Source organism: Rousettus aegyptiacus, unplaced genomic scaffold, assembly GCF_014176215.1.
Source record: "Rousettus aegyptiacus isolate mRouAeg1 unplaced genomic scaffold, mRouAeg1.p scaffold_m13_p_16, whole genome shotgun sequence".
NCBI lineage: Eukaryota > Metazoa > Chordata > Mammalia > Chiroptera > Pteropodidae > Rousettus > Rousettus aegyptiacus.
This window is the reverse complement of record NW_023416291.1, coordinates 2,622,684-2,636,762: the sequence shown is the minus strand read 5'-3', so window position 1 is coordinate 2,636,762 and position 14,079 is coordinate 2,622,684. Positions and strand designations below refer to the sequence as shown.

The 14,079-nt window shown below is 50.7% G+C and overlaps 1 protein-coding gene across 7 annotated transcripts in view; it reads right to left on the bottom strand.

The window, feature by feature from the left end:
* Window positions 1–4,799, bottom strand: part of KIAA1109 (KIAA1109 ortholog) — a 113,948-nt gene extending 109,149 nt beyond the window's left edge. For 6 of the 7 annotated variants that reach the window (XM_036233450.1, XM_036233454.1, XM_036233453.1 and 3 more), the window contains exons 1-2: window positions 4,564–4,798; window positions 3,020–3,106 (exon numbers count right to left, since the gene is read on the bottom strand). The gene's annotated coding sequence lies outside the window, so the exon portion shown is untranslated. Of the gene's footprint in view, window positions 1–3,019; window positions 3,107–4,563 lie in introns of all 7 variants that reach the window. The other variant, XM_036233451.1, reaches the window with a different exon arrangement.
* Window positions 4,800–14,079: the final 9,280 nt, after the last annotated feature.

Below are 14,079 nucleotides of genomic sequence, written 5' to 3'. Positions count from 1 at the left end.
CCGTTTTACATATGTGTCATCAGAACAGCCTGATATCTGTGAAAAGATCGCCTCCTGGCGCCTGGGGGCATTCCCTAGGCGATGCAGCCTGGCCCTCAGCCTGACACATAAAAGGGGATCTGTTTTAATCGAATCCACAGGAAACTGCGCCAGCCACCAAAAGATGTACAGTCCGCACCCCCCCCCCCCCCGCCGCCAAATCTCCACCACCCTCCACCACGCCGCAGCCAGAGACTCAGGAGAGGGGGGCCGGCTGCGGGGCAGAGCCCCGCTGCTGACCCTCGCGCTTATCAGTCACGGTGGCGCCGTTCAGAGAATCAACAGATCCGGGCTCCCTGGCTGGAAGGACACGTTTTGAGCAAGCACAGTTTTAAAATATGTCCAGAATTCTTTGATGGGCCTCCCTTCAAGAGGTGGAGCTTATTTAATTCCCCTCCCACATGGGGGCTGGACTTGATGCAGTTGTAAAAGATCACGGATGAGGCAATGGTGTGTGACAAATGGCATCGCAGCTTCCTCCTTGCTCTCTCGCTTGGGTCATCTGCCCCAGGGGAAGCCAGCTGCCTTATCAGGACACTTAAAAAGCCCTAGAGAGGTCCTAGGGTGCGGATTTGAGGCTACAGCCATGTGAGTGAGCCATCATGGAAGCAAACCTTCCAGCCTAAGTTGAGTCGCCAAATGACTGAAGTCCCAGCCAAGATCTTGGCTGCAACCTCTTGAGAGACCCTAAGTCAGAAGCCACCAGCTTAGCCACTCTGAAATTTCCAACCCACAGAAATTCTGAGAAAATAAATGTCTCAAGCCACTAAATTTTGGAATAACTTGTTACTCAGCAATAACAAGTATGAGAAAGATAATTTTGCAAGGTATCTGCAAAGTATCTCTACCCTGATGAGTCACACCTGTCATCGTTGGCTAACAACCCTCGCTCTACCCTTCTCCTCCTCACCAAAAAAGCAGAAGTCAGCAGGAGCACCCTGAGAAGGCTGCCAAGCCCACGAGTGATTCCTCTTTCTTCCACGAGTGGGTGTCTCTTGAACGGACTTTGTGAAGCAACCTCTACCCCGCCGCTTCCCACTCTCTCTGTATCCGTAATCGTCATCACCTCTTGTCTCAGCAGAAGTCTATCTAAAGTAGCCTTGACCTCTATCCTCGTACTCCACCCCTCTGGCTTGGTCAGTGACCTTTACCAGTTATTCTCCCTATTCTTCTACCTTCATATTTTCCGATGGTTTTTATCCTCAGCAGATAAAGACTGTAAATGTACTCATCACTTACACTTTTAGAAAACAAAAGCCCTCTCGGAAACATATCTCTAGCTACCCTCTCTCTACTCCATTCAAAACCAAACTTTCTGAAAGAGTAAAGTACAGCAGATATTTCAATGTCCTTATCTCTGACCCAGTGTGAACTGGCTGCACCTACATAATTGCTCTTGCGCAGGTCGCCATGTGACCCGACACGCCCAGTCAGGATGCTCGTGCTGTCCTCATGGTGAGTGATCTCCCAAGTCCGCCTCACTCCTTCTCTCCAGACGCAGCTCTTCCACTGACTGCTATGACTCCCTGACTTCTCCTACTTCCCCGCCCACCCTCCTGTCCTTTGAGGTTTGTTTTCCTCCCACCTGACCCTTAAGTACCCGCGTTCCTCCTCATTTCTGTTACCCACATTTGCTCCCTGAGTGATCTCATCCATTCCCGTAGCTTTTAACTATCATCCGGAAACTGAGGCTCCCCAATTTATATCTCGAGCCGAGTCTTCCTAACTTAGATCCATATATACAACTGCCTAATGGCATTTCCTGGAAGTCACGGATACCTCACATAGAATATACTACTCTGAACCAACCTGATCTCTTCTAACCATGTTCCCCAATCCATTGCTCTTCCTAAATTCCCTCAGCAAATGGCCCCAGGATCCCCCCGGTTTCCCGAGCCAGACAGCAAGCAAGCCATACCGCTCACCCTGCAAGTGTTTAACGTGACCGTGACTAGGAGGGTACCTCGCTTTCCCTCGACCCCCCGAATCCTACCCATTCTATCCCTCCGCCCACTCACCTCTGTCCCTGATGCCCGATGTCACTGCTTCCCTCCCACCCGGATTAGTACAACGGCCTCTGCCTGATCACCACGCCGCCGAGCTCATCGCTCCGGTTCGTCACCCAGACTCCCTCTCTGACCACACCACTCCCATCTGTCAGAAATTCCCCCAGATTTCCTCAAATTAAAGACTTGATTTTCTTACCCTCCCATGAAATTTTGAAATTCTACCACTATCTTTAACATGAAAACAGTATGCTACAATGAAGCGTGTAAGAACCCGAGCTTCCCACGGTACTCAAAGCAGCAGGAGTCGTACACCCGCCTTTATTAAAACACGAAGTATTTATCACACGGTTGCACACTGCCGCTTCCCTAGTCTTATACCAACCAAAAACATCTTTGCATGCAAAATCAAGAAAGTGTACAGGTTCACAAAAATATCACCTTCTAGAAAAAAATTCATTACTCTAATAGCTGAAGCCTGAAATCAGGCCAGCAGCTATGGTACTCAACAAATATTTATGAAATGAAGTGCACGTTTCGTAATCAGGTTCGCCCATGTCTTGACCATTCTCCATACAACTCACAGTGAAAATATACTTCCGTTCGATCCTACACAGTATTCTGTGGTGAGCAACCCAAAAGTCGACTAATTTTCTTCATTTTTTTCACTTCTTTCTAAAACCCTTTGTAACACGGGTGGATCAATGTGCAAGCAAAAGAGAGAAAAGCCTGGTGACACTTGACAGAGGATCAAATCAACGCTGTCCGTGGCCTTCTCCTGCCTATACGCAAGCCGAGCACATGACTCAGCCGTCAGATATCGATGGTTCCAAAGCCGAGTCCCACCACCACCCCGCCCCCAATCCCTGACCACTGAAGCCACTTAAAACACAACTGAAGCAAGAAGTCAGACTGCCTCTATGGGAGCTTTAACTGGAAATGAGATTTCTTTCTAACCTAGCCAAAATATTTACCCCAAATTTCTGTTCTCAGTCTTCAATGTTGTTTTCCCTTCTCCTTATCTTCAGAAGGCCCATCTGCAGTGTTTCATTTGAACAAACCTGAAAAAACAGCATTTTCACCAATTATAAAAGATACTCTGGCATTTTCAGCGGTTGCACCATTTCAGATGAAATGATCTGATTACACCTGCATGCTCGCAACCGCACTGGGTCGTCAATGTTAGTCCAATATTACATTTCCTTCTTTAAAGTTTCCAAACAAGGAATTCTCCAAAATCTAAAATAAGACCACAATTTCCAAACTCCAACTGTTTCAAAACCTCTGTACTTATAGAAAGAGCATGATTTTTGGTGGTCAGCAGGCTCTAGAGGTCAAACCCAACCTTGAAAGCATACCCAAAGTGTGGCTTTGAAAAAGTTGTTCTCTCATACTTCTGGGTCTCTGCCAGAGGCAAGAACAGTCCCTCAGTTTCCTTCCTATTCCCAGCACATGACAGTCTTTATCAAATAAAAATCCTCGTGCAAACTCTTAAGATCTTGGGAGATGATGAAGCACACTGCTGAGGGGCAGTACACTGGAGCCAGATCACCTGGTTTAAATCACAGATCTGACTTTGGGCGAGGTTTTCAGGGCTGTGAGCTTTAGTTCTCTCATTTATAAAATGAGAATAATAGACCTTACAGGATAAGAGTGCTATGGTGATTAAATGAGATAATACATGCACATAATATACCACTCGATAGTTATATAAATATTCTGGTTAATGCATGTTTTTATACTTTATGTGTCTCCTAAACTCAGAATAAATCAGCTCATTGCCATGCGCAGAGTGAAAGCAGCAACATGAAACTCACAAGGCTTGGGCAGTTTCAAAACCATGATTTCCTTACAGAGGAAATTTACAAGAACTCTTTTCCTTTAACAAGCGTCCGTAACTTTCTACTGTCAAAAGTGAGGCCAACGAGTTGGGGGATGTGGAGAATGGGTCTGTGAGGTGGGAGACAACACTCTGCAGAAGGAAAATCAACTTCCTTTCACCCTCCTTTGATCAACGTTAGTGTTTCCGCTGAAATGTACCCTTCCGTAGTGCAGACTCAGCAGGCACCAATTAAAAATACAAAACACACCACGCCTGGGGAAGAGAGGGGGTGTCAAAGGCTCCACCGCCCTTGGTCAGAGGAGGGGGTCCGCTGCAGCCAGGTGCCGCCAGCAAGGCTGAAGCCTGAGCTTGCAGGTGCACGGTCCTTCCCTGGGAGTCCGCACCGCAGCGAGCGGGCACCGCCCACCCGCCTCATCACCATCCGCAGAGGCCGCTCCGGCATCCGAGCCCCCAGCCACCTGTCATGGCCCTCCCAGGCCTTCCCGTTGACCTCCGACACCGTCTGGAGGTCTCAGCGCGGCAGGTAAGGATAGCAAAAGGCTCAGGGAAGCGCCGGCGCCGCAGCCGGCAGCCGCGACGCAGCCGAACCTCCCCGGCTCCGACCCACCGAGGTCCGGAGACGCTGGAAGAAGCGCTGCCCACCCAACCCAGCCCAACCCGGCGGCGTCCCCTCACCTGGGCGAGCGCCGGGGCGGCCTGGAACCGTCCGGCCTCTCATCGGAGGACGCCCAGGGCCTCGGGCGGGGACGGCAACGCGGATCCGACGCGGCCTGCGGAGCTCTGCCCGCGCCCACCCCTCTAGCCCCGCCAGCCGGGCCCGACGCCGGAGGTCCAGCCCCGCCGCCCAAGGTCCGGCCCCGGCCCGGCCACTGACAGAGAGGAGGGCGGAGGAGGACGGGAGGGGCCCGAGCTGGGGCCGGGCGTCACTGCGGCTGCGCCAACCGGTAACGTCTCACGTCACGGCGCCGGCGCCTCGAGGCGCGCCGCCGAGCCCCGCCCAGAATCGGCGGCGCCCCGCCCCCTCCCGGGCCTGGGGGCGGGGCCAGGACCGGGCGGTGCACATTGTAATGGCAAAAGCAGGCACCGGCCTTAGCTCCTCGGAAGCTTTCTGATCGCTTGCAGCAGATGTGAAATACGCACGCACATAAGTGGAAATGCAAAAGCGAACCGTGCCGAGTGTGGCCCAGGCACCGTGCTCGGCACTGTACATTTATTGTCCCATTTAACCCTCCCCAAACCCTGTGAGGTAAACACTCTCGTTATCCCCGTTCATTTCCATTTCACGAATTAAAAACTAAGGCACAGCAAGGTTAAAGAACTTACTAAACTGGGGAGCTAGGGTTCGAGTCCAAGCAGTGTGGCTCCAAAGCTCCTGTTCTTGAACATTCCTGTCTGTATGCTGCCCCTGAGCTCAGAGCGTGGGAATCTCAGTCCCGCCCTCCTTCCTGACCTGAAGTACCTCACCTAACATTTTCCCGGAGGGAACAGACATGAAACCAAAGGCACAATAAAGCCAGAAAAGGTTAAACACACGAGGCACCATATTAACCTTTATTGCATGTACGGAGACGGAGGCCCAGGCCGAAGGGGGTTATGACTGGGCTGGATGAAAACCAAGGAGAGGAAAGCATGCCCCTTAGCTACCCCTGCCTGCCACCGGGTCACGCCCACCCCGTGTCCGAATCACGTCTTTAGAGGTTATTTCTGCGCTTCTACAAAGACATTAATTTCAACAGTCTTTTTCAAAGCTTGGAAGGATGAGCACAGTTCTTCATCGTGGCTCCGTCGTAAGGCTTCAGGACCCCTCCCCACTACCAACTGTGCCCACGAAGGAAACTGTCCCAGTAAAAGGTCTCTGGACGGGAAATCACCTAGATATGATTCGGCCTCCTCAGATCAAAACCGAAACTGAAACCAAACTGCCCCGGAGCTAAGGAAAAGAATTAAGGGGGAAGGGGGTGGAGAGAGTGACACTCGCTGGGGCTTCTCCTAAGCGCCGGGCCGCGTGGGAATCTGAAAGTGTCTGACTCTACTTCCTGTCTGTCCCTATGACCAAGGGCCACGCTGCAACCACAGGCATGCACTAGGCAATGGCATCAAAGTGAGTTATTTATGGTAGAAGCCTTTCTATCCCAAAGGTGTTTAGCGTTGTGCAGATCATCAGGCTCTTGGACCTGCCATGGGACTCGCGAGGCTGCTCCCGGACACCCGCTTTGGCTTTTAACTGGCTCGCCACAAAATGAGGGTAGAGAAGCCACTGTCTCCATCCAGAGGCCTCAGAAAGAATTGCTCTACGGATGGGAGCCCTCCGATGATTTTTTGTTTTCACTTTTCACTTTGAAATAATTATAGGTTCACAGGAAATTGCACACACACCAAAAAAAAAAAAAAAAAATAGCGCATACCCTTCACCCAAATTCCCCTACTGATTATATCTTGACATTGGTATAATGTGTGCATAAACCTTTATGTCGTTTTATTACGCATAAATTCATGTAACCGTCACTGCAAATAAGATATAAAATTATTCTCCTACCACAGTATTAGAAAGAATTTGAGGAAACTGACGCCCTCTTGCCTTGCTGGGCGGGGAGGAGCGTGTGAACTGATTTCTCCTCCGTGGAGAGCAGTGCAGCAATATCCTTTTAAAACTTTAAGTTCACATACCTTTGACCCAGCATTTCTACTTCTAGAATGAATCATACAGGTATCTTCACGCATGCCTAAACTACAAGCTATCTGTGGCTGCATTATTCATAAAAATAAAAGATTGCCAGCAACCTAAAAATGTTCAATTCTAAAAACTAGTGAAAAAATTATGGAACATCTCTCGAGCAATGAAAAAGGCTACAGCTATAAATGCACTGATATGAGGTGATCTACAATGTATATTATAAAAAAAGGTAAAGAGCAAAAAAATGTCTATGTATGAAAAATAATAAGTAAATAGGCCTAACCCAACAAGTTGACTTAAGAAAAATACTGGTCAAAAAACTAAATTGTACAAAAGTTAAAATGTCCAGTCGACAGCACGTAGGATAAAGTAACGTGTATATATGTGTGCACACACACACGCACACACGCACATCCTTTTAGGCGTGGGGTATACATGGAAAACACTGGAGCAACTGGTACAGACTTTCACTGGAAAAGGGAGCTAACTGGGTGCCCTGGCCCTGGGTGAGCTTGGAGAAAGATTTCTCTCCCACCATACATTCTTTTTGCAACATCTGAGTTTGTAACGTGTGTGTGTGCATTATCTATTCTAAAGTAAAACAAAATATGTTAATGAAATATAATTACCTTTTCCGTTGGCTCTCCCATTGATTCATACTTTCTCTCTCCAAACCCAAGATGAGTTTACATCTGAATTGGTTGACTAAGGCGGCCACTACAAAATATCACAGAATCGGTGGTTTAACCCAAAGAAACCTATTTTCTAACTGTTCTGGAGGCTGGAAATCCAAGATCAAGGTGTCAGCAAATTCAGTTTCTTCCGAGACTCTCTCTTTGCCTTTCGGATGGCGGCCTTCTCCCTGCGGCCTCACCTGGTCCTTTCTCTGTGCAAGCATGATCCCGGTGTCTCGCCATGAGTCCCAAGGACACCAGTCAGATTGAATTAGGGCCCTCCCTCACGGCCTCACTTTAACTAAATTACCTCTTTGAAGGACCTGTCTCCAAATGTAGTCACATTCCGGGGTACTGGGGATTAAGGCTTCAACGTGTAAACTTTGAGGGGTCACAGCTCAGTCCGCTTGACACTTGACAAAGGCGATCTTTTCCTAGAACTGGTCTCATTTCGCTCTTCTACAATTCTTTGAAACAGATGCTCCACATGCCTTATTTTAAAACTCTTGCTACCCTTGTTTTATATTTTGTAATCTTGTTCATTTGTCTTACCATTCTTTTTTTAAAGAGTGTAAAGTTAGAAAAAAATTTTGGAAGTTATCGTTCCATCTTGTGTCTGTCCTAGAAAAGGCTGCAGGGGAAGGTTTTTCCCTTGCCCCTTAACATTGGTCAAGCCCGCTTGGCACGCATGCCGGCCCGAGGGACAGCATCGCAGCTCCCTAATGAACTCTCTCCGTTGCCTTTGGCACTGCAGTCTTTCTGCAATTCATTCATCACCTATCACCGTATCTCGTTCTTCAGGTCACGATGTAAAAAAAAATCTCAACGTCTTCTTGAATTTGATTTTTCACGTCTCAATTTTTCTTCTTCACTCAGTCAAGACATCTAGACGATCTGGTATGCCGGACCCCGGACTAGGCCCTCGATACGCAGAAAGGATCAAGAGGGAGATGGTGTCCGACTCCAAGGACCTTATAGAGGACCTTATAGAGGCAGAGAATAAACCCAGAGTTAGATCTAATCTATCTCTGCAGTCTAACGATTCCTGTTGACAATAGTTTTCTTCCCCCAACCCACTCTGAGTTCACGTTCTCTGACAGTAAGAGATAGAAATCTAACATAAGTTGGCGTAAGTGAAGGCAACGGGCTGGCCCTCGTGAGCTTTCACACCACAAGTAGACTGGCTTCGGGCCAGGCACGAGGCTCCGAGTTATATGTATCTTGGCACCAGTTGGCGCGGCAAAGCCATTCACTGGGTGGGCTTCAACGTCACGCTTCCCATGGCAGCAAAACACTGGCAGGCAGGACCGAGGAGAATGCAAAAGCATCCATCCTGAGAGCATTTTCTTCACACGCCTGGCTACCTAAGGGTCTTGTCGACCTGCTCGCGCAGCGCTGCCATTTGAGGGGAGAATGGGACCCCAGGGCGCCGTCCTGCGGACGCGATGCCCACGCGCCCAGTGCCCTCCCCCCAGGTCACACCCGAATGCCGGCGACCTCCCAATCGTGAGACTGCGGAGATGGGGTCCCGTCCTCTCTCGGCACACACGACCTCACCTCTCCGGGAGCCGCAGCGATTCGTTCACCGAGTGCCCCTACCTGCCTGGCACTGTTCTAGGCCACAGGGATTCGGTGGCGAGCCACCAAAGACACCCGGAGGACAGGGAAGAGGTGGCAGGTGGGCCCTCAGGACGGAGCAGAGCCGAGACAATGGAGAACCGGGGCAAACGGGAACAATGCCGCGCTATTCGCCAGATGAGTGAGCGGCAGGGGGTCACTGCCGAGTGAACGGTGCCCGTCACCCCAGCAGCCCAAGGCGGGTTCTCGTAAAGGCGCAAAATCCCACGGCGCTTGCTCAGGAGATTCGGACCTGCACGAAATAGGGCCGTTCCCATCTCGGCCCCGCCGCCGAGCCCTGGGACTCCCGACAGAGCTGACGTCCAGCCGGTGTGTACGGAATCCTATCAGGACTGATGGGGGTGCGGGGCGCAGCCCGGAGGCCCCCACTTCTGCATTACGGCTGGGGTGCTTCTAACTGATCAAGACACACGCCGTATCAGTTATGGAACAGAGTTAACGTCATCATGAGCTGAAATGACCGGCCAGCCAAGGGCAGTGCGCGCTGAGGCACACCTTTAGTGCTCGAGCAGGTTGCGATGAGCTTTCGATTAACTCCAGCCGAAGGCGTTCTGAGTGACACAAAGACTCCCTGCTTAGTTCATCCCGTACCAGCAGGGGAAGGGCTTTAAACCACTGAACACAATGTGCGGCCATTGTCTGCCTCTCTGTTCAGTCTAGAGACGGATGGCAGAACGGGCCGAGCGCGGTAACTTCTCCTCGGCTCCCCGGTCAGGAGACGTTCTTCCTTCAGGCGTTCTGGCGCACTGTCACAGAGATCTGTCATTTAAATATGATTTTTTAAATTTTTTTTCCCCCCAGAGGAATGTGATCCTTACGTAAAACAATCCCTTTCTGGCACACGTAAGATTAAGTCATGACTACAGGCGTATACTTCCATTTTCATTCTTCGTTCGGTCCAGAGTAATCTTGCCCTGAGATGCCGGGCAGGCTCACATTTGGAAGTCACACGTGATGATAAGATATCGCAAGTCACGAGCTTGGGCTTTGTTAAAACGCCAGTCTAAGAAACAAACGCCCTGTTTGGGATCGAGGGCGGGCTCTGGATTGCTCCTTCTCCTCATCCGCGCTTCGGTGATTAAGTGACTCACAGTGGACGCGGTAACCGGGGCCACGCGGTTCCTGGGTGCTGGCGGGAGCGGGGGCACCTCTGGGTGCACGGAGAGGGATTCTCGGGCGCCACGAGACAGGGCAAGGCCTGGCACGACTTCCTCTGGGCTCCGATCTTTATACTCACGCCACAGATTCGCTCTCGGCCCCAGACTTGCCTGTGACGGTTACGCTCTGTGCACACGAAGGACCCAGCTCTCTGTGAGGTTTCTAGGTGTTGCTCACAGACGTTTCTCCGCCAGCGCTTTTTATAGCTGCCCACGTGCCGTGTCCAGTGTGCACGCCCAGCAGGAGCTGCTGCTTCGGCCCCTCGCCCGTTTGAAGTATTTTTTTGTTGTTGGTTCCCTGCCGCGATCTGTTTCGCACTCTCAGGGAAATCTGTTCTCAGGCTCATCTCTCGAAGCTCTGCTTGTGCTCGGCCGGGGACAGAGTGAGCCGCGGGGCCAAGTGAGGACGTGCAGCTGTGCTCGGCACCCGGGAGCGGCAGTGCCGGCCGAGGCTGGCGGGGCCTGGAGTCGGGGGGGGGGGGCTCCCAGGCCCAGCGGGGTTCTGCACACGCCACCGACTAAGTGGGACCCAACGTCCAAGGCGATGACGAGAAAAAGCGACCGCACGCCACGGTGGCAGCTCGCTGTGGCGCATGCGCCGCGCCGAGTGTGGACGGACAGGATCTTCCCTCCTCCTCGCTCCCTCCTTCCCTGCCTCCCTCTCTCCTCAGGGGAGTGTTGAGGGTCAGGCAAAGAGACAGGGGCTCTCTCAGCAAAGGACGCACCAAGTTAGCTCGCAGGGGCCACCAGACTAGGAAGAGGAAGCTGTGTTTGGACGCGGCCTCGCCTGGAAACGTCTCTGCAGGGGTTCGTAGTCGGAATTGCTCACTGGGACAGATGCGCACACGATCCCAAGACGAAGCCGGTTTCCCAGGGGAGGGTACGAGCCATAAGCGATGTCATTTAATATGGACACTGGCCCTGGCATTCTAATTTTGCCTGCCCGTCGGATGGTCCCGGGGCAGGCCTGGTGCAGGATGTATCCTGAGAAGGGGGGGCTGTTGGGGTGGGTGGGTCGAGGTGTTAACTTGGTGCTCACATACGTGTTTTCAGCATATGCAAATTCAGTGTGTCTGCGCCCAAATGAATAGCTTTATAGATTGTTATCATCTAGCTTTAACTAGTCTTCATAAAATGAACAGGTAGCCTCAAATATCCCTGTAAAGAAACCCCAGAACAAAGATAGAAACGATGCGGCAAGCTCAGGTAAATGGAAAGGGCCCGGCGGGAAAGAGAGGAACGGCTCATCGCGCATTGCGTGAGAGCACGTGTTCGTCCTAATAGAAGCGGAAACTACGCGTGCAAGAAGGGAAAAGCTCTTCCACGCCGTAATACACGTGGAAGAAAGGATGAAAGTAGAAGACCGGCATTCGGCAACCTCTGCAATAATTATTTCAGGCAAGAAGTGACTGATTGAAAGTTTGATGAGAAAGAGGATATTACACAGTCTCAGTGTGACTCCACACAAGACAAAGGGAAAATACAGAAAATCGACAAAGGAAAAACCCAGTGGATATTGCCTTATTAAATGTTCGAGCTTAACATTATCTGTAATTAGACGACTAGATTCCATGAATCTCCTGATCTAATGCACTGAGAAAGGGCCACCTACCAGCCCGTGGTGTCCCTGCCCCAAACACACCGTACGATATTTGAGAAATCATAGCACGCGAAGTCCTAATGGACAGTTGGCCTTATCACTCACTCCATGTAATAGCTGGGAAAGAAATTACACACCACGCTTTCCAGCTCCGAAGCAGATCCACGCTGAGCTATCGGCGCTAACACGAGGAAGAGCCGACGGGCCTTACTGAGAAACACGGATTTGGGGGTCTGTTTGTATATTTATATCTGGTTATGGATGTGATTAATTTTCTGAGAATTCGTACAGAAGACGAAAGTCATAAATTCCCCAGGCTAACACAGTCACATTTGGGAAACAGCCCAAACTGGCCACATTGCTTCTGTTTTAAAACTCTGGGCGACTTACCTGCTGCCCAACAGCTGGCCGTCTCCCCGGTCACTGCACGCTGACCACTAAGACCCTGCGCTGGTGGGAGAGGCCAGGAGCTGAGTTCCTAAAGTCCTCTCTATAAATACAGTGAGCAGAGCAGATACGGCCAGCAAACGTCTGCTTTAACGTTTTTCAAAGGAGAAGCCACTATTAAGGCATGACGTGAGGGTGATGCTTCTTAACTCCCGCTGATGCTGTTATTTTGATTTTCCTTAGTCATCGGGGCTCCGAGGGGTGTCCTCCTCTTGTTAAGTATCATGGCCGGGGTCAGGCTAAGACTAAGAGTCATCATGCTGCGTTTGGAAGTGACGAGTGTCCTGCGGGGGACACACTTCAGCTCTGAGGATGGCTCGGGACTCAGGAGCGGAGCCGCCTGATGAGCGGTGAGGAGTTGGCGCTCGCGTCCGCGGCACCCGGGAGGCTGCGTCGGCGAACGTTACACTCCTCGTGCTCCCGTAACGGACGCTTTTCACCACTGCGATGGAAGCCAAGAACCCGGGCACCTCCCAGTGGTTCATAACGATGTGCGTTGTGTTTCGTCTACGAAGAGACACCGAGTCGGCGAGCCTGTTCTTCGAGCGCCTCCAAAGACCTGCATCAAAGGCATTCGAGTTTCAGAGGCTCGCCCCACAAGCTGTGTGATTGGGGGCCAGTCACTTAACCTCTTCGAGCCGGGGTCAGCCAACTCTTTCTGCAAAGGGCCAGTTGGTAAATAAACACTTTCGGCTTTGCAGGACGGAGTCTCTGCTGTAGCCGCTCAGCTGTGCCGTCGGAATGCAGAAGCAGCCACGGACGGCACGGAGCAGCTGAGCGTGCGCCTCCCAATAAAACTTTACTAACGAACACTGATATTTGGGTTCCGTATAATTTCGCATCATAAAATGTTATTATTATTCTTTCGATTCACCCCGCACACGATATTTAAAAAATGTGAAAAACGTTCCTAGCTCTCGGGCTGCACAGCAGAGAAAATTACAATACGTTTTTCTCTTCATGGGGCCATCAAATGAGGAAGTGTATGCAAGGGTCCGTTTAAAACACGTAAGCACTATATTAGATGCCAATGGGATGCTGTGTCTTCATCAAGGTTCCTTTTCTCTCTTTTCTTTCAGATTCCGCGTGTAAGCGAAATCACGTGGTGTCTGTCTTTGTCTCTCTTAGCTCCCTTAGCATAGTCCCTCGATGTCCATCCACGTGGACACAAATGGCAAGATCCCCTTCCTTATTGTGGCTGAACGATACTCCATCGTGCGTGCGTGCATCGCATTTTCCTTACCACTTATCCGTTGAGGGACGCCTACGCTGTTTCTATATCTTGGTCACTGTAAATAACGTTGTAATAAATACGCATATCTTCTCGAGTTGGTGTTTTCATTGTCTTCGGATAGATACCCATTAAACTAGGTCGATGATTGAACGTAAACTACAGAACGATAAAATCAAAGGCACCGAAAAGACGACCCGTTATGACGAGGTGGTGAGGTGCAGGAGTTGGGCTTCATTTTGACCCCTGTGAACTTGAAATGTCAGCGGAACCATCCCTTCTTTGACGCCGGACCTCTGAAGTGGAGTATGAAGCCGTAGGTTTGGAATTTATTCAGCTGGTGCCTGACTTTAGGGCAGAGGCCACAAGCTAGCAGCCTGCACTGGTAGTCCTCATCCAGAGGCTGATCATTTTGTTTGGCAAATATGATGTCTTTGAACTTTGAATTTGAATGCTTTTTGTAGACCCCGCTTAGGAAGTCCCAGGCCACATAACTTCCTATTGTCTTATGCCTGGTCTTCCTACAATACCTGCCCCGGAAAGCAAGAGAGGAAGAATTGTCAAGGGTTGTGTTAAAAGCATGTGCTCTGGACCCAGACTGCCTGCATGGGCGCCTCTGCCCAGCCATCCGGGGGCCGTGGAACCTCCAGCCAGTTATTTACCTTTAATGGAAGATTCTAGGAACATACTACCTGTTCAAGGTAAGGCTCCCTGAGATCTTAGCCGTTCTCATTGTTAGAGTGTGCGACTCCCATGAGGTATGAGAAAGA